This window comes from Onychomys torridus, chromosome 5, assembly GCF_903995425.1.
Source record: "Onychomys torridus chromosome 5, mOncTor1.1, whole genome shotgun sequence".
NCBI classification, from domain to species: Eukaryota; Metazoa; Chordata; class Mammalia; order Rodentia; family Cricetidae; genus Onychomys; species Onychomys torridus.
In genome coordinates, this window is record NC_050447.1 from 16,821,265 (window position 1) to 16,847,340 (window position 26,076).

At 43.2% G+C, this 26,076-nt stretch overlaps 2 long non-coding RNA genes across 2 annotated transcripts in view; both read left to right on the top strand.

Moving 5' to 3' along the window:
- Positions 1–15,463, top strand: part of LOC118583501 — a 37,448-nt gene extending 21,985 nt beyond the window's left edge. The window contains exons 3-4 of the long non-coding RNA XR_004944947.1: positions 1,738–1,917; positions 15,356–15,463. This is a non-coding gene — a long non-coding RNA (uncharacterized LOC118583501). The remainder of the gene's footprint in view (positions 1–1,737; positions 1,918–15,355) is intronic.
- Positions 15,464–17,099: 1,636 nt separating this feature from the next.
- LOC118583502 lies at positions 17,100–25,446 on the top strand. The gene is made up of 3 exons (XR_004944948.1): positions 17,100–17,650; positions 19,647–19,898; positions 25,402–25,446. It is a non-coding gene; the product is annotated as an uncharacterized LOC118583502 (long non-coding RNA).
- Positions 25,447–26,076: the final 630 nt, after the last annotated feature.

Below are 26,076 nucleotides of genomic sequence, written 5' to 3' on the forward strand. Positions count from 1 at the left end.
GGTACATCCTAATCTCTGAGAGTGAACATTTGATCCTTTATAAGGTCGTTGGTGTAGATACAATGGCTGCAGGGTCAGAGGTACTAAGACTTGCTGCAGGCTGTGAGTGGCTTTTTTCGCAGAGACCCAAAACCCTCTCAGCAGAGCCTTAAGACTTAATCAGTTAAGAGTCTTAACTTTGCTTGTTCATGTCTCTTGACCTTCCCCTCCTGTCTTCTCTCTCTCTCTCTCTCTCTCTCTTCTCCTCCCTCTCCTCTCCTCTCCTCCCTCTCCTCTCCTCTCCTCTCCTCTCCTCATTTTACTGTTTCCAATTCTTTCTCTATTTTGGGGAGTCTTTGTATAGGTCACCCCAGTACCGTTGTCATTATTCTTAATAGGATTGTTTGTGACCAGATGCCTAACAGGTGCTGTCCAATTTACAAGCATTGTCTTGAAACCCCAGGACGGAGACTTGAGCATTAATTAGCACCTCAGTGGAGGCTGAGGGAGGCCTGTCTGTGATTCCAAAGATGGTGCTCTTTCTCCTCTGTCTCTAGGTCTGCAATTTGGTCTCTGTCTTAGTTAGCTTTCTGTTGATGTGATAAATTACTCTGATCAAAATCAACATGGGGGAGGAAAGTGTTTGTTTGGCTTATAGATTCCAGCCTATCATCAAATCCAAAGCCAGAGCTTGAAGTAGGAACCATGGAGGAGCATTGCCTACTGGTTTGTTCAGCTGCCTGCCTGCCTGCCTGCCTGTGGTTGAGGAAGGTGGTGGTGGTGGGGGGGCAGAGGAACAAAACAGCTTGACCACACAACTGCCATGACAGGCTTAGAGGCCCAGAAACAGCTTCTGTGACAGGCTTACTGGCAGGCAACACTCGGATCCAGGAAAAGCCATAAGCTAACACCACCCAGGGATGGGCTAGCATCTAAAGGGAAGTACATGACAATCCCAAACATTCCAAACATTAGATAAGATCCTCAGATGTCCCTGAGCCTAGCACACACCTATTTTCCTTTTACAGATACCCCTAAACAAATATGAGCCAATCAGGGTTCTGGACCCTAGAAATCCCCTCACCCTAACCTCTGCTATGATAAAAACCCTTCCCTGCCTGGGCTCAGGGCTCTCTGTTTTCACCACTTTGTGGGACAGAGTCCAAGCTCTGAGCTTGAAAATAAAGGCTCATTGCTTTTACATATGGGGTTTGGTCTCCGTGGTGGTCTTTTGGGGGGTCCCTGCAATCTGGGCATAACATCTTCCCTTTCTTCCTTCCTTCCTTCCTTCCTTCCTTCCTTCCTTCCTCCCTCCCTCCCTCCCTCCCTCCCTCCCTCCCTTCCTTCCTTCCTTCCTTCCTTCCTTTCTCTTCCTCCCTCACCCACCCTCTGTTTTTTTGTTGTTGTTGTTTTTTGTTTTTTGTTTTTTGTTTTTTTTTTTTTTTGAGACAGGGTTTCTCTGTGTAGCCCTGGCTGTGCTAGAACTTGTTCTGTAGACCAGGTTGGCCTCGAACTCAGAGATCCACCCTCTTCTGCATTCCAAGTGCTGAGGTTAAAGGCATGCATCACCCTTGCTTAGCCACCTTTCTTATACAGCTCAGGGAGATCTGCCTAGGGAGGGTGGTGTCACCCACGGTGGGCTGGGAGCTCCGAAATAAATTGCGAATTCAGTATCTTAACTGTGAATGCCTAAAATATAAAAAATAAAAACAAAACAAAACAACAATAAGTAACAACTTAACTACTTTCTATTCTAAGAGCGAAGAACTGGGGCACAGGTCGAATCAAACCTAAGCAAACCCAGCATTCAGCAATGTAAGTAAAATCCTGGAGCTCAATGGAATTCATTCATCATCTTCTGGGCTCAAAAGGACTTGGGAAGCTCCACGTCTCCTGCTCTGTCATTGGAAGCACAAATAGCTTGTCTCATAGGCTCAGGTAAGCTTCCACTCCACATCTGCCACTGCATTTTATCATCATCCTATGAGACTTGAACTTTAACATACTGACATCTCTATCATAGCTGAGGTTGCAGGTTCAGCAATGGCCTCTCCCGGCATCTCACATTGGGAAGCCTCCACTGTTCTGCATGACCCCTTCATATCTTCCAAACCAGCATTACTTGGGAGACTCTTAAAACTAAGTTGAGCTTTTAGCCTGAGATGCATCCCTGCTCCCACACTGAACTACAGCTTCTACTGTTTACCCTGAGGGATTGCCCTAGAAGATTTTTACTGCAATGATGCTTATATTTTAGCCCCGGATAACCAATGCCAAGTTTCCCAGTTAAGCATGGGTTTTACTTGAGTAGTGTTGGTGTCTCATTAATCATGGCTGATTCTTCAGCCCCAGTTGATCAGAAACCATAGATTCTTAATTCAAAACATTGCACAAAGGACCCTGATCAAGTCTTAGAGTGACTTGGAAGTGAACTTCCCTTTGGAACTTCACAAGCCAGCCTTCCAATATCTGCACCTCTCTTGACATTCTTTTTTTCCAAGCTCCTATAATAACAATGAAGTTCTGAGCATTCCATGGCCATTTCCATCCCCAAACTCCAAAATCCTTTTGCAATTCTCCTCCCAACATGGTCAAGTTCATTCCCACTATACCCAGTGTTCCTGGTATCAATTTGGGTTCTCATTTGCTTTTTGTTGTTCTTGTAAAACAGACCAAGACCAACCTGTATAGTTTTTGGTTTGCAGGTCACAAGTCCCTCCAGCCAAGGGAGGAACTTGAAGCAGAAACCACGGGAGAGCCTGGCCTCCTGGTTTGGTCAGAAACCTTTTGTCTATATCACTGGGCCCACCTACCTAGAGATGTCACTGCCCACAGAGGTCTGGGCCCTCTTACATCTATAAAGAAAGGGTCTCATAGATATACCCAGGGGCCAACCCAGTCTATGCATTTCTTCAGTTGAGCTCTCCTCTTCCCAAGTGACTCTCGTTCATGCCAAGTTCATAAATACTAACCAGTTTAGTTTCATTTCTTGGAAATGGAGCTTCTGGCCCATACTGCTGTTGGGCTTTTCCAGCCGAGCTGTTTACCCATCTGTGCATTTACCTCTTGCTGCTAATAAGAAGTGAATCACCTACTAGGCCTCATAGCAGATGATGGAGGAGAGAGTACTGAGCTCCCATCCAGGTTTGTTATTTTGTGAGACCATCTCTCCCATTGTACTCAAAGCTTGCCTGGGACTTACTATATAGCCCATGCTGTCCTTGAACTCATAAGTCTTCTGCCTCAGTCTCCCACAGGCTGGGGTTACAGGTATGAACCATGACACCAACATTAAAGAGAAACCATGAAACCTCAATTTCGTTTTCCCTTAAATGAAGATCTGTAGGTGTTTAAAGACAGGATCCATCACTTACTGTTTTGCCAATGGAGATGAGTATGTCACAGGCTTAGGAGACAATTAACAGTAATTTCCATCTCTCACCATCTTGAGCCACGGTCCCCTCAGTCCACACACTCCAGACTCACCCACTGTGGTAATTCCTCTATTGGATCCAGGCTATTTATGGACAAAAGTCTTCAGACCCTCTACATCTCGTTTTTCCTCCCGGTCTTTGCAAGGGCAGAAAATCAAGGTGTTTACTTACAAGTACACACACACACACACACACACACACACACACACACACACACACACAGAGAGAGAGAGAGAGAGAGAGAGAGAGAGAGAATGAGAGAGAATAGTTTCTAAAGTGAGCCAAGGAGCTGGAGTATAAAGCCAAAAGGATTCAGAACTGCCCAGGAATCAACGGCCTTCAGACTTGAGGGTGTAAAACTCTTATATTTTGCTTACAGCTATCTTTTTGGGCAGAGGTCAGAGGGCATGAGTGCCCCTGAACCAGGGGACATCATACTGTGGCTTAATGAGGACCAGATGCTCCACTTTCCTTATGGTTCACTCCCATGGCTGCAAAGTTGGTACTGGCTCTCAGCTGGAAGCGCAAATAGAGATGAGAGCTGAGTGCTGGGTGCTGGGTGCTGGGTGCTGGGTGCTGGGTGCTGTGAGCCTTAGTTCCTCCCATGGGCACTAATGATTCTTGTATGTGTTGAAGTTTCTGATATTGGCCTCATTGTTATGGAACCGAAACTTGAAGTACCATAAAACATGAGTGTCTGTGTTCCATGGAGCTTAGTTCTAAGAACTGACACCGCAGAGGACCAGATAGAATAGGATTGCCTTTTGCAGTCTAGCCTCTGGAACCATATGCATCATTTCTGTCATGGTCTTGAGGCCACTCAGAATCAAGGAGCTCAGAGAACATTGATGGGAGGAAGAGTTAAAGTCTTAAAGTCACTCTGCAGGAAGAGCAGGCAGAGTGGGAGATATTCCTGCAGCAGTCTTCAGGAAATACACGCTCTGCAGTCTCTCTGTAGAGGCTGCCCAGATGGCTGTTGGATACCATCACCAGAGAGCTCAGCATTGACCACAGGCAAAAGCTCTGATTGGTCTAAATTGTAATGTGTGACTCTCATGTCAGCAGATTAGGACATGTATCACACAAAGTCCATACTTCAAAAGAAGGAGTACTTGGTGGATGAAACGAACACATCAATGACACCTGCTTAATGTCCACCTTCAATATCTATTCTCAGAGGGGTCATGATGGTACTTTTGGTTGTCAATAGTAACATAGATAGGATGTAGATGTTGATAGGATGTAGATGTAGATAAGATGTAGATGTTGACAGAATGTAGATGTTCATAAGATGTTGATAGGTTGTAGATGTTGATAGGATGTAGATGTTGATAGGTTGTAGAGTCCCTGAAAGGATAAGTCTCTGGACACATGTGAAAGATTATAAAGATTAGGTAAACTGAGGTGGAAAGCCCTACCCTAAATATTGGTGACACTATTCCATGGCCTGGTGTCCTAAACTGAATAAAATGAGCAAAGTGAACTGAAAGTCAGCATGCATCTCTTTGTGCTCCTGACTGCAGATGCAACACGACCAGCTACCTCAAGCTCCAGCCATCACACCACCCCCACCAAGGTAGACTGTACCCTCAAACTGTGACTCAAAATAAACACTTTCTTAAACTGCTTCTGTCAAGTTACTTTTCTCACAAAAAGTAACCAATTCCCCGAATCTGGGCTGCTTTGGTCTCACAGTTATGTCTACACCCCTCATTCCGCTTTTTCTTCATAGCCCACACTTCAGTTTAAAGTTCAAACAGCATTTAATATCTCTCTGCTCCGCTAGTTCAACACCCACATAACAAATATATCTGTCCTGTTACCTGTTGTACATTTCTTGGTTTCTGATTCCAAATGCTGTCAGCTCTACCCTTAACTTCAGCTGAGGAGTGAGTTTCAAGCAGGTCTTAAAGCAATTTGTATGGATGGACTGTCTGTCTGTCTGTGGTGTGCACTTCGGACAGAGGGAGAAGGACCACTCACTCCTGCAAAAGTTTCCTGGATTCTTATGTCAATTGAATTCTGGCTGTTTGTCCTGCAGGAGATGTTGGTGGGAGACCTAGAGCAGGAAGAGGGGAGGGAGGTCTTTCTTCCTTTCTTCTCTATCTCTGCTGATACCTAAAGGCAGCGGCTGAGCAGGAGACTCTGGCCTGCTGCAGCACAGGTGCTCTGGGACAGCACCAGCCGATATCCTAAGCCATCTCAATGACCATGGATGGCTCCTTATTCAAAGTACCACCTCTGGTAGGTTGAATCATGCCCCTAAAACAAACAAGTTCAACCCCAACTCCTATCATAATGTGAACAGGTTCTTTTAGATAGAATCAGTCAAGATGAAACTGTGCTGGGGCAGAAGAAACTCTGCTCTTTAAGACTGCCCTCTGTAAAGGAGAAGCCAGGATGGAAAAGGAGACTGGTGACTGGGCAGGGGCTGAAGTGATTCTCAGATAAGTCAAGGAACAGCAAGTGCCAGGAAAGAGGCAGGGAACAGCCCTTCCCTTAAAGCCTTCAGAAGGAACCAGACAGAACACCTCGATTATAAATGTTTAGCCCCTGGGACTGTGGAGAAATAAACTTCCTACGGGATGCAAGGGCTTGGGTGCAACCTCCTTGACCTTACTTCTCATCCCTCAGGGCTAACAACAGAAGATGCTTGCTAGCAGGCAAGCTCTAGGGTGCCTCACTCTCCTTCTGTCTTTTTCTTAAACTTTATAGTACCTGTAAAATCCACTCCTGCTAAACTCTCACTGTGTGAAATAGGCGCACTGCTCTCAGTTTTCTCCTGGGCCCGAGTGATGCTCTACTAGCCTGGTACCATAAGCTTACTGCACTCCAGGACCGTGTGAAGTGCTGTACCAGTGTTATCGAATCCTCCCTTCAGTCTTGACAGAGCCCTGCTTATTGCTCTGAACAGAAAGGGAGGATGAGGAAGAGGGAAGAATGCAATGCAGGAAGGCCACTTAAGGAGTCGGAGACAAATGGGGATCCAAAGCCAGGCTGGGCTGACTGGAGAAACCACAGTCTTGACACTGCTGCTCTCCATGCCTTGCCCAGGCGGTGTCTCCAAAGGCAGGTGTCAGGAATCCCGCTCTCTTACTGTGCCCCGTGGTTCTGCCCCTCCCCTCCATGCCCTGCATCCTTGGTTTACTGAGTCAGTGCCCTGCCGCCCCAGTCTCTGATGGAACCTGGTCTAATCTCACACACCCCTCTTGAGTCCTTTGCAGTACCACCCTCTAGCCTTCCAGCCGTCTGTCTTTTCTGTTCAAGAACTAAAAGTGATTCCTTATTCCAGAGTGGCTCTTTTCTTAGAGTTGCCATAATCGAGGATAATACAGAGTAGTGAGAGAGCAATACTGAATGCGGCCCTATGTCCACCCACCCTTTAAAATATTTAGCTTATTGTTGTGTGTGTGATGGCCCATGCATGTAGATCAAGGACAACTTGGTGGAATAGGTTTCTTCTTTCTATCTTTACACGATTTCTGAGATAGACCTCAGGTCATCAGGCTGCAAGCATCTTTACCAGATGTGCTACCTTGCTAGACTATGATCCAGTTTAAACTCTTTTTCATCTTTGTTTTAGGAAATTTTTTTGCTTTTAGGAAGCTTCTAGCTGTTAACAACTCTTCTGCTCACCACCTCCCAAACTCTGAGGAGTAGAGAGGGACTAGTTCTCCAAACCCTATTTCAGTGTTCCTCATAGACATTTTATTGTGTATCTTCCCCTAGGTGACCATGGCTAAGTCACTGAGGGGAGGTGGCTGTAGCCAAGTCAGACAGGAATGGACCTGCCCTGGTAGCAATATAGGTATCTGATGTCTTAGAAAGTGTAGTCCTGTGGCACAAAAATCTGGCTTTGAATCTGAGAACTAGTAACTCACTGTGTGGTGGGAAATTTTTGTTGCTGTTTTGAATCAGGGCTTTACTATGTAGCCTAGACTGACCTTGATCCTCTAGCCTCTATCTTCCCCGAGTTGGGATTATAAGTGCGTGTTGCCATACCTGGCTTCTAAATTGAACTGAGTCATAGAAATCCAGCCAGAGGGGCTGGAGAGATGGCTCAGAGGTTAGGAGCACTGACTGTTCTTCCAGAGGTCCTGAGTTCAATTCCCAGCAACCACATGATGACTCACATCCATCTGTAATGAGATCTGGTGCCCTCTTCTGACTTGCAGGGATACAAGCAGGCAGAACACTGTATATGTAATAAATACATAAATCTTAAAATTAAAAAAAAAGAAATTCAGCCAGAGTATAGACAGTTGGCGCAATAGCTGGTATGAGGAGAAAAAATCCATACACTTTTAATATCAAAAGTGTGAAGTAACCTTAAGCCCCCCTAACAGCACAGGAAGCCATTCTGAATCATACAGGCCCCTGTCTGGGTCCTGAGTATCCCAACCATGCTCACCTCTGAATCACCATTTGCTGTTCTTTTGCATGGGAATTCCGATAGACTATATTATTACTTCATTTTGACTTATTTTTCACTAACAATTCTGGAGGTGGAACATCTTTTCCATACCTACTGATAATTTGAGTTTCTGTTTATTTTCAGGCAATGACCTTGGCAGCTCATACACATTGGTAACTGGTCTTTGTGATTATATGTGTGTTGATTATCTTATAGGCCATATCTTATCTTTCCAATATATTTAAATGATTTTTTTCTACAGAAAGTTAAATTTTAATGTCAAATTCATTATTCTTTTATGGCTTGTCCTTTGGGTAACTTGCTTTAAAAAACTTTCTTCTAAATCACCCTGTTGAATCTTCAACAGTCTTGTATCTTACTTTCTACCACATTTCATTCTGCTGTGAAGCTTTTAGGGCATTCCCTTAGGTGTGGCTCTTCTCCAGCCTCTGCATCCAGTGTGTGTGGCTCTCCAGTCAGAACTACCCACTGGTTCCCAGGGGGGTATGTCTTGGGACTTAGATGCAGAAAATACCTCAAACATTTCTACAACACTACTACATAAACGATCTGTGGTCAATTAAGTTTCTGGAAAACTGCTTCCTGGACACCACTGAATACATAGCATTGTTATCAGCCCTGAAATACCCTACAGAAGAGCACCCTGTTTAACTGTTCTTAACGCTGCTCATTTGATTAGAACATCTTAGAGATCACACCTATTAGCATCGTGTAGAACTAGTCACTTGCTTTTTGAATGATACTCCTGGAACTCGGGATAGACTTTTAGGTTTTTGAAGAAGTTAGTTCCTTTTGATGATTTTGCTAGAATTTTTCTTGTTTTTATGAAACTGCAGATTTTTGGGTTCTTCCATTCCAGAAAAATCTGTCTCCTAGAAACAGTACTTGAAGATAAGCTTTGGCTACTACTGATCTCTGTGAATTCCTCACTGTGGCCGCAGCACTCACTTCTTCCTTCCTCAAGTCTCGTGGTATTTAGGGTCTCTCTTAGTATCCTGAGCACCTGCCTGGTGTCTTTACAAATGACAGTGTTGTGGAAGTACTGTACAATCCTTTCTTTTCTAATTACAACATTCAACTTAAAAAAAAAAAACAAAAAAAAAAAACAAAAAATAACCCCAGAGGCCTGTACACAGTGGTTGTATGCAAATGATTTTTTGTTATTAAATGCATGATTGGACCTCAAGAGAGAGTTTTCTGTACAGTGTTCAGCAACAGAGCTAACCAACCACATTTAAGACTGGTTAAAATGCAGATCGTAAGCCGGGCAGTGGTGGTGCATGCCTTTAACAGCACTCGGGAGGCAGAGCCAGGAAGATCTCGGTGAGTTTGAGGCCAGCCTGGTCTACTGAGTGAGTTCCAGGAAAGGCGCAAAGCTACACGGCAAAACCCTGTCTTGAAAAACCAAAAAAAAAAAAAAAAAAAAAAATGCAGATTGTGTTTGGAACAGACCTGGGATCTGGCCCATGGCTCTGCTGTTCTACAATACCTGGTTATGTCATGTGTCCGCTGCATAGACCACACTGAATAACAGGGCTCCATAAGGCTTGTTCTACCACACAAAAAATGATACCTCTATGGAAAAATGACATAGGTCCCAATTTGGAGAAAACGTGGTCCTGAAGTAGTATAGGAAAAAATGCATGGTCCAAAAGCTTGAAATCAGAACTGCAGTCAACCTGGGTTTAGGTGTTTCAGAGTTACTGTGAGAAAAAAAAACCAAAAAAACAAAAAAACCAAAAACAAAAACAAAAACCAGATATTGTCTTATGCCACTAACTCTTGGGACTTGTAGATGATATTCACATGTATGGGTATGTAGTAGGTAGCCATTCCAGCCTTGGCCTGGAAGTTCCAACCCCCACTGAGGCTCTGGTAATGGTCACACCTACAAGGCGGGGCTGTGAGAGGAAGCTGAAGACCCAGGATCAAGATCTCTTGGCTCCAGGACCCTGGACGCTGGAGGTAGACCGAGCAGAGTTCTCCAGAGAACACCACTGGACTGCGCCATACCTTTCCCAGACCCTGCAACCTATCCCTTCATTTGTAAGTTACCCCACAAAATAAACCTCCCTTTTAACTACGTGGAGTGGCCTTAATAATTTCACCAATATGTGTAGTTGGTTTTTTTGCTCTTTGGGGGCCTGCCACCCAGCCCCCAAATAAATACACTGACACTTATTCTTACTTGTTTCTAGCCAGCTTTACTAACTTAAATTATCCCGTTTCTTTTTAACTACACTTTGTCTCTGGACTACATAATGTCTTTCATTATTCTGCCTATCTTTCTTTCCTCTTACTCCGTGGCTGGCTGTGTGGCTGGCCCTGGCAGGCTCCTCTCCTCCTTTTCTCACTCCTCCTTCTTCCCTCCTCCCTCCTCACTCTCTTTCCTTGATTTCTTCTCCTATTTATTCTCTCTGCCTGTCAGCCCCGCCTATTTCTCTCTCCTGCCTAGCTATTGGCCATTCAGCTCTTTATTAGACCAATCAAGTGTTTTAGGCAGACAAAGTAACACAGCTTTACATAGTTAAACAAATGCACCATAAAAAATACAACACATCCTCGCATCATTAAACAAATATTCCACAGCATACATGAATGTACCACATCTTAAACTGATATTCCACAACAGTATGAATGTCTGCCCCCATTTTGAATTTCTCCATTTGGCAATAGCTGTCTTCTGATGCTTCTCAGATATGCAGTCTAGTGCCAAGTGGTCTACTTGTTGGATTTCTAGATTCCAACACGTGACACTCTGTACTGTGTTTCTTTTAGTTACTTTCCTCTTTGCTAGGATAGAACATCTGATGGAGCAACTCAATGGAGGGAGGATTTATTCTGGTTCCTCATCACGATGGTGAAGGTGTGGCAGCTGGGGCAGTATCCACGGCAACGGGAGGTGGCAGCCCAGTCTGTGACATCAGGAATCAGGAGAGCTCTGATGGAAGGGTTACAACTTTCAAAATCTTGGCCTGAGTAACTACATCAACCAGCTATTCCCTCCTCTTAAGATCCCACTGCCTCCCCAAACAGCATCAGCAGGTAGAGATTTAGTGTCCCGACCGTGCCTGTGGGTGGCATTTTCTGCTTAAACTACATCACCCTTGTTAGGCTAACAGTCTTCTGCTGACATTAGGATAAAGTCCAAACCTTCTCACGGATCACCACGGTGTACAACAGGAACCCTGCCTGTCTCTTTGACTTATACCTGTCTCATCCATGGAGTGGGACACTTTAGTCACTTGGGTTTTTCCTCTGCTCCTCAAATACCCTAAACATATATCTTTAAAAACAAAACTAAACCCTCACCCATCAGTCATTTACTTCATTTCGTTTGCCTTCAAAATTGCTCTCAGCATCTTTACTTTGGTGGCTTCTATTTGCCAGTCTGGTCTCGGGTCAGACTCCAGAGAAGTGGCTCATGATGCCTGCTGCTGATTATCTTTTACTCCACTCCCACTGTCATCCCTGTCTTGAGCTGTAATGTGTGTTTATGTGTGTAGTGGGAGTTCTGGGCTGTGACCAAACTGTCTCTTTTCTTGGCTGATTTTTCCACTCCCCAGCTGCCATGATTTTTGACAGCAAATGCCCCAACGATCACTTCTGGTTCAGGGGAGCCATCTAGTCCAGAAGTTCCTAGAAGACCTCGATACCACATAGCTAGCTGCCTGTAGGGAGTTTATAACTGATGATGGATTGACCTGTACGGACAACAGCCCTGAACCCAGTCAAAGTCCCAAGCTGGCTCAGCTCAGTGGGGTGGGGCCAGTCACATTCAGGGCTCCTGTGGGGATGGGATGGAGGCCAGACTCAACTTGGTTAGCTACTTCCCCAATGTGGATCTGTCCGCCACCCCTCCTCATAAGCCCTGTAGGACTTGTTTACTGAGTTTTCAATAACCCACCTTTGAAAAGAACCTCCATCTCGGACCACGTTTGGATTTAACCCAGCTTAGCCGGTGTCTCAGTCTGATTATTTAAGGTCTGTCTTCCTACCAGCATGCAAGCTCCAAGGGCAAGAGGTTCTGTTAGCCACCTCTGTGTGCTCCCTGCAGTATTCATTAAAGATGCATCCAGTAAAGGCTGACTCCGGATTCGGATTCATAGCCTAGCTTCTGAGAAACAGCAGCTCAGTAGCCTAGCTGCAGGCTACCCTTCTGTGAAACCCCACAGACAGACAGACAGACACGTTAAAGTCACATTCAGAGCCCTTCAAGTGGAGTAAACTACAAACTTACTCTTCCTATTTTTATCCTTATGAAATGCAAAACCATAAAAAGCTGGGGGTGGGGTAGGGATGTCAGATCCCACTCCATAATATGCCTCCCTCAAGTATCTGATTACACAAAGTCCTCAAAGAATATGATTAATGTAACTCAGCCATATTCACACTCTGACATTCTTCCCAGCCAAACACATATTTTAGCCTCACCCAGTCCTTTTCAACAAATAAGCTGTTTTGAAAATGATTTCCAGGGCGATGTCTGTTGCCATAGGAATGACATTAAATGAAAAGGACAGAAAATATAGAGGGTGATAAACTACATGCTTGGATGACACACTTGACTTGGAAGCCTGTGTTCAAATGAGGCATACATGCCAAGATTTTTATGAAAGACAAAATTAAAATGTATCGCTATCAAGCTGTAACTGACAAGGCATTGTGTGGAGGCTGTTAACATACTGCTCCGTGTATTTATTGTTTGTCATTTTACTGGCCCTGACAAAGGTCTCAGTGCTGTAAATCACACCATTAAATCTGCCATGAGCAACAGAGACTGGTGGAAAGAGGAAAAAGAAAGCATGGTGTTGAATCCCTGTTTCTAGTACAGGCTAAGTGAGCTATCACGTCTGCTGCCAGGGAGCCTCCCCCCTTCGGCCTGACACTTTTACAAGTGTCAAATTGTTGGCTTTTGACCCCTTGGAAAGAGAAAAAAATATTAATTAAAAAAAAGCGTTTACCCTTCCTCCACCCTATCTCCAGGTGCTTCTGCATTTGCACTTGGGAGAAATGCCAGGGGTTGCCCCCATCCTGCCTATGCATGCTCTTTGGGGCAGAAGACCTCTAATATTTTAGGATGGTCCTTGGACTGTGCCCTGTTGACCAGACTTTAGCTGCTTTCTTTAAGATGTACGGAGCTTCCCATGAGCCTCTTCTCTAACCAAGACTTGTTTGCCTTTGAACTAGGAAGTTGATGAATGGGCTATAACTTACAGTGCAGAATAAAGTGGGCTGAGGTAGGACACCTTCAAGTACCTGAGTGAGTACTTCTGCCTTCCCTCCCTCCCTCCCTCCCTCCTATTTCTCCTGTGCTATAGAGAGATCTCACAGTGCAGTTGTGGGTGGGAAAGTTGAGGTACATACCCCTTGGGCGTGGCCGCTAAGGGACCCTTAAGACCTGGCGGTTTTGGATGCTGGGATGGACCAGCACAGTGTTAGACTATGCCTCATCCTTCCAGGATTCTACAACAAATTTCTTTATTCTGTCTTGTGAGTTAACCCCCAAATAAATTCCTTTGATAATTAAGCAGACTCTATTGATACTGGGCACATGGGAGCGTGGGTTGGCAATTCTGGGCCTTCTACCCACCAGGATAGCTTCCACAGATCCCCCTGCCAATGGTTAAGTATAGAATATTGAGGTACATTATTGTATATACTAGTAAACTAATTTAGTAAAATATCAGCCTTAGATAATTTGCATGGTTATGGGTTCTTGTATGTTGATAAAATGTAAATTATTTTTATATTCCTATTTAAGATAATTTATACATTGAGACAAATACAAAACTATATTTGTTATATTGTACATGTATTTCTACTCCTATACTTTGAAATATCTTGTATACTGAAACAAATGTAAAATTGTATTTATCATACTGTATGTATGTTCTACCTCTGTTTAAGGTATTTTATATATTGATACATATTTATGATTATTGTCATATTGCATATTGCACTATACATTTCTACCTCTGTTTAAGATATTTTTTGTATTGTCAGACTTTTATGGTCATTGTCCTTCTACTGTACATTTGTTTACAGACTTTGCTTTGTTTATATGAAGGCTTAGTCTTTATGTTATTTAGGTAGAGAAGACTTACAGATTTATAGTCACCCATGCTTGTCATTTCTATAGTTATGTTAGTTAGTTCTCCAGATTTACAGATACATAGGTCAGGTGGATAGGTAATCTTCAAACACTTCCTAGACCTAGAGAATATGGCATTTAAATAACTTAGAATTCTGTTGATGTGAGACATGATTGCTTCTGGCAGCACCAATCTTATCCCCTTAGAATGTGGGGCTTCTAAGACACTCTGTTTGGAAGTTCAATGACCTGCTGGGCAAAGGACTGCTCTTACCTTGATTGCTGACAGTATGAATGCTGTCCTTTCTGGACAAGTGAGACACAAGGAAAAGTGACTACTGAACTCTGCCAGGACAGGGTAAGATGGTCTTTCAAAATTCCTGCTTCTGAAAATTGTCTGTCAGATATTCTAGACCTGTAGCCAAATAGGATGCCCCAACAGTGCTGAGAAACTTAGGTAACTGTCTAGATTGCCAGCTGTCTCTGTCTGTTCTCAAAAGATTTTCAAAAATTGCTTGTGTGCATTTCCCCATTTTCTCAGGTATTATTACATTCCTTCTTGGGTCTTTGATGGGGTTGAAGACGAATAATTATAGTTACAACCTTCTCATATCTTATCTAGAACATATCAAGTTCTAGCTTTTGGAATAATCTCTCTTACATACCATTTATCTATATTCTGGACGTCTCTGGATTTTAGTATGTGTCTCTTGTTTGATGTTGTTCTTGTTGGTTGTAGTTCCATTTTGCTTAGGTCATTACCCTTTATTTCTTCTGGAGAATACTTAATAATCATTTCTATTGTATATAGTTTTGTGTTAGGTTAGAACTTCTTATTTAGACAAAAGAGGAAGACGTAGTTGGAGCTGTTTGAGCCATGCCCTGAGGTACCGCCCACAAGTGAGGTGGCAGGTAACTGTTACACCTGCCTATGACCTTGAAGCACATGCTCCTGGGGCGTGGCCTCTCAGGGACCCTTAAGATCTGGGATGCATGTATGCAACTCACTGTTTGATACCTCATGGTTTTGGATGCTGGGATAGACCAGGGCAGAGCTTGCCAGAAAACACCATTGGACCATGCCTCACCCTTCCAGGATCCTGCAACAAATTCCTTTTTTTCTGTCTTGTGAGTTAACCCCCAAATAAATTCCTTTGATCATTAAGCAGATTCCGTGGATTGCTAATGATATAATCCCAACACCTTGCAGTGGAGTTCGTAGCTTCAACACATTTTTAAAAACCTGTAAATACAATGTCCTTGTGTGTTTGGAATTAAAAAGGGAAGAAGTGTTAAATTGAGTTACAGATGGCCCTCCACTTAAGATGACTTCTTTCAGGAATTGTTGACTTGACCCTTGTGCAAAGTAGAAACTGTATTCTGAATTTTAAATTTTGATTTCTTTTTAACCAGGCTAGTGTGACATATGCCATATTTTTGGGATTCTGGGTGGTGACATGAGCTGCATCTGCACCTGCCAAGCGATCAAGAGGAGGAACAGTCGCAAAGCCTTGCTGTGTGGTGGCCAGGTATATGGAAAGCATTTTGACGTGAGACATCCTTAGCTTATGATGGTATCATCAGGTTCTAATCCCACCAGAAACTTGGAAGCCTCTTAGATATAACTTGCAATTTTACATAAAGCAAAGGGACTGTGAGCGTCTGTCTCGGGCATTCTAGTAACTCCAGGAAGGGGTTCCTCTACAGTATTCAGCACAAATCTCCATCAGGGAAGAGTATTTAATCAAACAATAGGTTGTTTTTTCAGTAGGGAAAAGGGCAAAGGAAAAAAACTCACCAGGGCTAGGGTCTGAACTAGGGAGTGGGAAGACAAGAATGTAATCATTGGTTTGGAGTGGGAACAATGTTTTCAGGATTCATTAAATATTGGGAGTTGCCTACCAGTGTCTGTAATGGCTGACTTTATTTTTATAACACAAGTGGATGTTTTCGACAACAGATTTTGAAAGAGAGGCCAGCTTTCATTTACACTCTCACGTTTCTCTCCCAAAACTGCTAGGCTAAGAACCCCTTGGTAATGTTCAAAGACCTGTTGGGATATAATTGAGAAACAGACCACTAACATTTTTAAGGCTTACCTTTGATTTCCAGTCAGTTACTATCAGAATTTGGTACATGCAGGCTTCAAAATCAGCAACCTCTATATTGGGTTTGCAGTAATCCTGTAATTATAGGTTTGAGAGAAGGTTAAAATTGCTTATAATTGAGGAAAGGGTGGCCAGTGAACCATGCCATTCTTTCGTCCTCACCCAAGCTTTCCTTTGGTGGGTGGTACTCCTGTAGGGAGCACTTCCTTAAGAATAGGCAAAGCTCCAAGTTCACAGTCCATGTTGAGCCCTTGATCTTGATTCCACGTCTAAGATAACATTAATTTGTCATTTCCCCAATGGGTTCATCAATGCTGATTAAATGAGCATGTTCTAAAACCTGCCAGGGTTGCCGTCACAATCCCATCATTCACTTATGCAGAGTGTCCTCACAGCCCTGGAAGAGTCCTTTCCCCTCTCATCCCCATTTTTCTCCAGAGAACACTGCTGGACTGCACTTCACTCTCCTGGATCCTGTAACCTGTCCCTTTACTCGTTGTAAGTTACCCCAAAATAAACCTCCTTTTAACTACGTACAGTTGCCTTAACAAATCCCCCAACAGCTGTGGTTTCTCCAGAGTCCAGTTGGGGTCCGTTTGCTTTCTTATACAATGCAGGACCATCTGCCCAGGGACAGCACCACCCACAATGAGCTGAGCCTTCCACATCAATCACCAATCAAGAAAATGCCCAATGGATGAAGAGATTCCCTCTCCCCAGAGGACTCGAGTGGACAAAAACCCAATCAACACGCTCTGCTATTCCAGATCAGAAAATCTTAAATGAACTAGAATAGCGGCTTTAGTTATCAGCAGCCTAATTTCAAAAATGTAACACCATTTCTCAGTATTACAAATAAAAAAAGATGGCGTCTACCATTCCTCATATGGGGCAGTGGGCAAAACTGTAAGCCTATGCCACCCCTCCCCCCTTTGACAACTGAGAATAAAATTGAACCCAAGATTATTTAACTTTAGATTTGACATATAAAGATTTCTTATTTTTTCAAAAGATTGGTTATGTATGTTAGTGATTATCACAATTTTATTAACCTGACCACCAAATTAAGGTTTAAGTGAAATATTGTATGTGAAGAATTGAAAGCATTATTTGTGATGTTGGGATAAACACAAATTCATCTTATTCTTGCCAAGGGTGGCCCTTTAATATCCTAAAAATATGTTCCCCCATGCAGTCACTTTGATATTAATTTATTTAGGATTTTTTCCTGAGGATGAAATTACTTCCATAAATACAATTAGTTAAGTACTGGCCCACTATGCCTTGTTTACATTTTAAGAAAAAATTGAGTCAAATTTTAAAATATTTCTATGGGGGAAAAGTTGAATCATGTAATGAATTTTGGAGGGTGAGGAAGATCTGGGTAATTCTCGGTTGCTTATCTAATTATAATCTTTCCATTTGAGAGGCTATAAGCAATGAGCATTCAGTTTTCACCCATGTAAAGTCTAGCTGGTAGAGGTATTGGGGGACAAGGGAACAGTAGCCGAGAGCTGCTCCCCACTGTCACGGGGCTGGCGTGGTTACCAAGTTCACAGACCTGTTTGTTCTGAACAGTCTTCTGCAATCTTCAAGACATGTGAGTCAGGCTGCTTGCCCATTGGGCATTCCAGGTGCTTTTTCTTAATGTTTTAAGAAATGTTTCTTCCTGATTTGGCTCCACTTCCACACAGGCATTAATTTTATCACTGTGTATCCTAATCCTTCCCATCTATCAGGGTGGACACCTTCTACTCTGGCAGCACACCAAACAGAGTCCCTTCTCTGTGGGAGCCCCACCCTACCCCCAGGTGCTACATTGGAACATATTCTGCACAGTTTCATTAGGACATCAGTGCAAATCTCTAACATAGCTTTTGGGACACTGCTTTATGAGTGACCTGCCTGTACAAATGGCATAGGAAACGGTCAAGGTTGCGCAGTTAATGATGGGTAGAAACGGTAAATGAACCTCCAACTGTCAGAATTCAAACAGCCTCAGCTTGGCTGCCTTCCAACCTCCATGCTCACTCCTATTTGCTGCAAATCACTTCCTCAACCCATCCATGGACTCTTGTCCAGCTCCTGTCCACAGTGTTACATGAACTTCCTACCTATAACAGGTTTCGAATTTCTGAAGGAGAGGCCTGGAGTGGTGTCAGATATGCTGGCAACCTTCTACGTTTGTAGTGTTCTCACTCCCGTAGTTAATGGCACTGACTGAGCTCTTACTTTGTACATGGGTTCCTTTAAATGTTTCCACACATTATCTGAATGAATCCTTATAATCACACTGAGGGTGGTAACCATTATCTCACCTCCACTTTATTTGTACATGGGAAAACCAACACTTAATGAAGTGTCTTATCCAATGACACACAGCCTGTCTGTCACAAACCAGCTGGAATCCAGGGCTTCTCTCTGGAAAGCTCCATGTCTCATAGTTTTGGTATTCTTCTGGGGACTCATATGTGTATGGAGGAATTATCTGTATCGAGTGTTGGGAAATGCCTACTGAGACTAGTGGTACTGAGCCAGACCCAGGCTTTCTCTGTTTACCCAAAGTACCTCAAACAAACCCTGGCCAAGGGACATTTAGAAATTGCATCACATGGCTTCTTGTTTCCAAATACTAGTGAATGCTCAAATTTGTTGAAAATTCTTTTATGGAAAACTGTTTTCTCTATAGTATAATTTTCGATAGTTTTCAATGGAGAGAGGAAATTGGATCAGCACATCACCTGTGTTTATTTTCTTTTCCCAGGCCATTTTTGAAAGGGGAGTAAAAGATCTTTTTTTAAAAATGTTAATCTTCAAAATTCTTCTGGGGCATATAATCTTGAAGTCAGCTTAATTGTAACCAATACTAAGTTTTCAATTTTTTTTCCATAAGAAAGCAAAACAGCCAGCAGAAAGATAATTTACCTGTATAAATCTCTTTGCTGATCTCATCTATATCTATATGTGTATCTTGGATCTTTATATACAAATACACACACACACACACACACACACACACACACACACACACATGTTTGGTTTCTGATCAACAGCATGAGAGATCAGTTCTGAAGGGCCATGGGTTTTCTGTGGGACATATGGAAGACTGTGCAGCTTGGAGCTTGGTGTCAATCATTTGTGATAAACTCAGAGTCATTTTGTTTGTTGTGTTTCTGGGTCATATGCTGAAACAAGGCACCTGATTAATTTCTTATAAAAATCTTAAGCTGCCAAATGAGCATATTAATATATTAGCTTTCCAGTTACCACATTTTGAAGGTGTTTTGAAAGCTTCTGATATGAATATTAATATGATATGAATATTAATATGTTCAGTTAAACTCACAAATCTGATATTATATAAACTATTTTTTTTAACTCTTGTCTCCTAGTGACTGAAAAGGAGCATTCCTATAGCCATCATCTCTACTTCCTGTGTTCTTTAAAAATATTGATTTAAAAGTGAGCAAAAGCCCTCTGAATGTGTATGTCTAATTTAAAATTCTCTATGGTTGTTTGACCTCGACCCTCAGCAGGAATCACGACCCAACACATTGTTTTTGTCCTCATTTGGCATTTTTGTTTTCCCCTTTCAGAATCATTGAGAAGCGAACAGTGTTGCGGAACTCTCCAGAAAGAAACAGGACATGCAGTTTGTTAAAAGTAAAATCCCAGTCTCTCACATCAGGGAAGTGGCTCATGCTGTGTGGTCACAGGCGCAGGTTCCTTCTGCTCATGGACTCTTCCATCAGGAGAGAACTGTGTCTGCATGCCCTTTCTTTCCCAGATGCAAATCTGATTTCTTTCTACACTGACCACGGGCATTTCTACCACCTAGGTTCTGACATGTAAGTAACTTAGGGGGTCTTTACGGAAAAGCCAACCAACCCCCCTCTTAACTGATGGAAGGTCCTTGGGATCCAATCATTTCTTTTTCTTTTTAATAAATAATTTTTTTCTTTATTATTATGTTTTTAAAATTTTATGCATCAGCCATGAGTTCCCCTGTCCTCCCCGCTCCTGCCCCCACTCCCACCTTCCCCCCAGCCCCTCCCCTCCATTCCCATGTCCTCCAGGATCAAGGCACCTCTGGGGATTCATTTAAACCTGGTAGATTCAGTACAGGCAGGTCCTGTCACCTCCTTCCAGACTGAGCAAAGTGTCCCTGTGTAAGCCCAAGGTTTCAAACAGCTAGCTCATGCACTAAGGACAGATCCTGGTCCCACAGACTGGATGCCTCCCAAACAGATCAAGCTATTCAATGGTCTCACTTATCCAGAGGGCCTGATCCAGCTGGGGGCTCCACAGCCTTTGGTTCATAATTCATGTGCTTCCATTCATTTGGCTATTTGTCCCTGTGCTTTTTGCAATCTTGGATTCAACAATTCACGCTCTTGCAGACCCTCCTCTTTCTGGACAGTTGGACACCTGGAGCTCCACCTGGGGCCTGGCTGAGGATCTCTGCATCCACTTCCATCAGTTATTGGATGAGAGTTCCAAGACCATTGTTAGGGTGTTTGGCCATCTGATGCTGTGGATATTGCTCTGTGTAAATAAAATTCTGATTGGCCAGTGGCCAGGCAGGAAGTATATGCGGGACAAGAGAGAAGAGAATTCTGGGAAGTAGAAGGCTGGAAAGAGACACCTCCAGCCGCCGCCAGGAAAAGCAAGATGTAAAGACACTGGTAAGCCACAAGCCATGTGGCAAAGTATAGACTAACAGAAATGGGTTAATTTAAGATAGAAGAAGTAGATAACAAGAAGCCTGCCACAGCCATAGAGTTTGTAAACAATGTAAGTTTCTGTGTGCTTTCTTGGTTGAGTCTGAGCAACTGTGGAACTGGTGAGTAAGAGAGATTTGTCCTGACTGGGCCAGGAAGAAAAACTCTAACTACAATCTGATCACCAGACTAGGTCAGATCAGGCTTTCTCTCGACCATTGCCAGCAGACTACAGAGGATATATCATTATGGTTTTCTGGGGACCTCTCAAGCACTCTGCCTATTCTTGGTCTCATGTGGTCTTCATTTATCATGGTCTGTTATTCCTCATTCTCCCTTTCTGTTCTTGATCCAGCTGGGATCTCCTGCTCCCCTAAGCTTTCTTTCCCTCAAATCTTGCACTTCATTACTCCCACTGTCATCCAGGTTGTTCATGTAGATCTCATCCATTTCTCTGTCATTGGGTGATCCTTGGGTCTTTTCTAGGGTCCTGTTTTCTAGGTAGCCTCCCTGGAGTTGTGTAGCAGTCTAGTCATCTTTGTTTTACATCTAGTATGCTCTTATGAGTGAGTACATACCGAGTTTGTCCTTCTGAGTCTGGGTTACCTCACTCAGGATGATTTTTTCTAGATCCATCCATTTGCCTGCAAATCTCATGATGTCATTGTTTTTCTCTGCTGAGTAGTACTCCATTGTGTATATGTACCATATTTTCTTTATCCATTCTTCAGTTGAAGGGCATCTAGGTTGTTTCCAGGTTCTGGCTATTACAAACAAAGCTGATACGAACATAGCTGAGCAAATGCCCTTGTGGTATGATTGAGCATTCCTTGGGTATATGCCCAAGAGTGCTGTAGCTGGGTTTTGGGGGAGATGGATTCCCAGTTTTCTAAGGAAGCACCATATTGATTTCCAAAGTGGCTGTCCAAGCTTGCATTCCCACCAGCAGTGGAGGAGAGTTCCCCTTGCTCCACATCCTCTCCAGCATAAGCTGTCTTCTGTGCTTTTGATCTTAGCCATTCTGACAGGTGTAAGGTGGTATCTCAGAGTCATTTTGATTTGCATTTCCTGGATAATTAGGGATGTTGAGCAATTCCTTAAATGTCTTTCAGCCATTTGAACTTCCTCTGTGGAGAATTCTCTGTTTAGTTCTATAGCACATTTCTTAATTGGACTGTTGGGCATTTTGATGTCTAATTTCTTGAGTTCTTTATATATTCTGGATATCAGCCTTCTGTCAGATGTGGGGTTGGTGAAGACCTTTTCCCATTCTGTAGGCTGTCGCTTTGTCTTGTTGACCGTGTCCTTTGCTCTGCAAAAGCTTCTCAGTTTCAACAGGTCCCACTGATTGATTGTTTCTCTCAGTGTCTGTGCTACTGGTGTTATATTTAGAAAGTGATCTCTGGTGCCAATGCTTTCAAGAGTACTTCCTACTTTCTCTACTATCAGGTTCAGAGTAGCTGGATTTATGTTGAGGTCTTTGATCCACTTGGATTTAAGTTTTGTGCATGGTGACAGATATGGGGGATCCAATCATTTCTTAGGCTAACATTTGAATGACCAGCATAGTACAAAGGCCTGTGGTTGGTAAGAGAGGCAGTTACTACTACTGTAGAGCAGTCAAGGCCATGTGTGGACAACTTAGCATCTGCAGCTCTCTGTATCTGTTTTACTCTCAATGAATGTGGCTGTTATTTGTCCCTCTAAGGGTCACACCTCTTTCCAAGTTCAGATGTTGTCAGAGATTTCTTTGGACCCTTTAGATTGCCAATGGAATTCTCAGTGGCCTGCAACTTGTCCCGGAGAAGTAACCAAACACTAGGAGATTTGGGGAAGAAATTGGAGATGTGATGATGTAGTCATTTCTGAGCAGCTCAGGCCTTCCAGTCAGAACTCATGTAAACTCCTTTTGTATTCAGAAATTGTGTTGGGGAACAGGCAATGGCTAACCCCTGAAAGGGTTCCCAAAATCTTGCCCTCTTTGTCACCTAATTGGCTGTGTCTGTAAATAGCAATTGGAGAGCTTTTAAAAGCTCCAGAACAGGGATAGGCTGGGCTTTATAGGAAAGCAGGTGTGAGGCCATTAAAGCCACAGGGCATCCCAGGGATTTTAATCCCTCTGACCAATTACCTGGAATTTAACTTGGGGCAAATAGCAAAAAACAAGGTTCCTACCAAGTCCGTGTGCATGTGCTCAGGCATATGTGCAGTGTCCTAGGACAGATCATCAAGCATAATTAGTTTCTCCTCTGTCTGTCTGTCTGTCTGTCTCTGTCTCTGTCTCTCTGTTTCACCACTTCTCTCTCTGTCTCCCTCTCTCTTGCCTTTGGTTTGAGGTGGCCACCTTTTTCTATCTTTGGGGTGGCTATGCTTACCTTATTGGAAACTGCTTCCTTCAATAAGTTTTTAGAAAAATTTAGTAAGGGTTCAAGATGGTTTAAAATTTGTAATCGGATGTATGCAGTTCAGAAGATTTAATGAAACCTTCACTCAAAGGCTCGCCCCAGCCCGTTGCTAGAATTCGTTGCAATCAAGGCGGTTTTTCTTCCTACCATTCTTTACTTTAGTGCTTCTAGGAAAATACAGATAATCCATGAAAGCCTTCACAACAGAAGTCTAGTATAACAAGTATTGGTCATCCACTACAAACCAAGCATTCATCATTGCATATGCTCAGAGAAGTGCTGCAGACTTCCAGGTTGGAAATATTTGCATACACATGATTAATGAGATATCTTAGAATGTGACCAAGTCACTAATGTTTTGTCATTCCTCACAGACATAGCTGACACCATGTCAGTTTTCAGAAAGTTCCAATGTTTGAGCCACTTTTGATGACAGGTTTTTGGTGAGGAAAGATTAGCTTGTATTGCTAATATTGTGTGTAGATTGTTTGGGAAGTCAGAATTATCATAGGAAGTGTAGAGATCTCCTTGGTCTCAGTCCTTGAGGCAACTATCTGCCTACCTGGTGTCCAGTTACTTTTCTATTGCTGTGATAAAACACGTGACCAAGGCAATGTATAGAAGAAACAATCTATCAGGGCTTACAGTTCTAGAGAGTTAGAGTCCATAGCCATCATGAGGGGGAGCCTGGCAGCAGGCAGGCAGACATGGCACTGGAGCAGTAGCTCAGAGCTCACATCTTGATTCAGAAGCACAAGGGTGAGAGAGCTAACTGGAAATGGTGCAGGCTTTTGAAACCTCAAAGTCTGCCCTAGTGAAACACTCCCTCCAACAAGGCCACACCTCCTAATACTTCTCAAACAGTTTCACCAACTGAGGACCAAGCATTTAAACATACGAGCCTATGGGGCCATTGTTCAAAATACCACACACAGATACATGATTAGGATGACATACTTGGAAAAGGTAGTGAGACGCAGCAGAATGTTTTCAGTCACCAAAATAAATAACATAGATGTTCAGTGCTCAGAGATGTAAAGAGCCAAGTTTATTTTATTCTGGAAAACCTTTAAGGGGAGGAAGGACTTTCAGGAAGATATTTCAAGACTGGAGTGCATGAGATGAGTAGACCCAGGAGAACTGGAAGGTAAATATTTTTAGGAAAGGCAAGGCCTGGAAACTGCCTTTTTGTCAGCAAAGGGAACAGGCTGATTTTCAAAGACAAACTTGGAACAAAGAAGGCACTGTAGCTTTCACATCATAGAGAGAAAAGAACATAGAAAATCCACTCATTCCTCTTGTCAGCAAGCTTTTTACATTGTAGATCTTGGTAAAAGCTTAAGGGAGGAGAATGTACAATTTGGAAGCTCATGAATCTGCTACAAAATCTTGAAAGGACAGAAAAGAGAAGCCTGTGGATCCTGGGCTTGGCTGGGGTTCCTAGAGGATGCAGTTAGCCTCCTTTGCCCAAATTGAGATCCAAAGTAAGATGATGGTAGTATCCAATAGCAGTCAGGCTCTGTGACAGTCATATTGAATACGGGTGTGAGCCTCTGGGAGTGAGAGGGTTGCTTTGGAATTAACGCACCTTCTTCCCTTGGTGGCTCCACAGATCACATTACACATGAGGAAGGCAATGACAGCGCATGGACAAGTGGAACTTTTGAGCTTTCCTGGCTTTAAAAGGAGAAAACAGAGCTGGCTGGATTGTAGGGCCAAGCCTGAAAGTTGCAGGAATGACCACAGCACATCTTTTGAGTATCTTTCCTCTAAATTTAACTGCCCAACTACAAACACAGAGTCCAGGGATGAGAGCTTCTGTCTCCCAAGGAGTGACATCTATGATTTGGCTTCCTGGAGTTTGCTCAGTGAAGGGCAATAATGATAGTGTTCCAGAAACCATTAGGCCAGAAGGCAATGCGTCTGGGGGTGTTTATAGCATGGACCTCGATTGGTGAGATTATTGGGTTTGGGTGCTGGTTTGTTTGCTTGGTGTGTTCAGTGAGATGCTGCCTGAAGAATGCCAGTCAATTCAAGCATTTCTGGAGGAAAAAAACAAACCAAGCAACAACCAGAAACCAAACCAAACCAAACGAATGCATGAACACAAAAACAAAAAACCAATAAACCAAACCAAAGGAGAGTATCCTAGCCAATGCTCACCCAATTCTGGATCAAAATAACCCAGAGAAAATTCAATTAAGATTTTAAATCCTCTCTCCTAGGAGAAGAATGCTGTCAGTTTGAGGATTGCGAGTGTGTAATAGCCCCACCCAGTTATTATTGGTGAGTCGTGAAACTCACACTCCAAACTTCATGAAGCTCACTTCATGCAGAGCTGTACAACCCAGGGGAGCTGTAGATCCTAAGTCTGTGGCAAGGGTTCCTTCCAGGTGAGTTTAGAAACCATCGACTGTCTCTTAAAAATGTGGGGACTAGGCATCATTCCATACTCAGAGAAGCTAGACCTGAAAAGAAAGGCTGAATCTCATAGAAACTTCTAAGATGTGTTTTGGGCTCAGCTTTGTGATTGCAATTTCCATTATTTGAAAGGCAAGCATGGTGGTAAGCACTGTTTCCTGCAGAAACATTTCAAGAGAGACATTAGTATTATCCACCAACAAGGGTGGAGATGCTGAGATGTAGGTGAGGTGAGGCCTTAGAAAATGGTCCGAGGAGAGGATGAGCTGGGCCTGCTAGCCTCTTGACATTTGGTGGCCAGTGGTCACCCCTCTGAACTACTTGACTTTAGTAAAGACTGGAAAAATGCTGTTCTATAGTCTTTCCACAAGGGGGTTTCATTCAAATTCTAGGAGGTGTGGAGAGGAGATAAGAATGCTTGAGAACAATAAAACAAAGCATACAGCAATAGCAACAAGAAGCCAAGCCCCCTTAGCTCA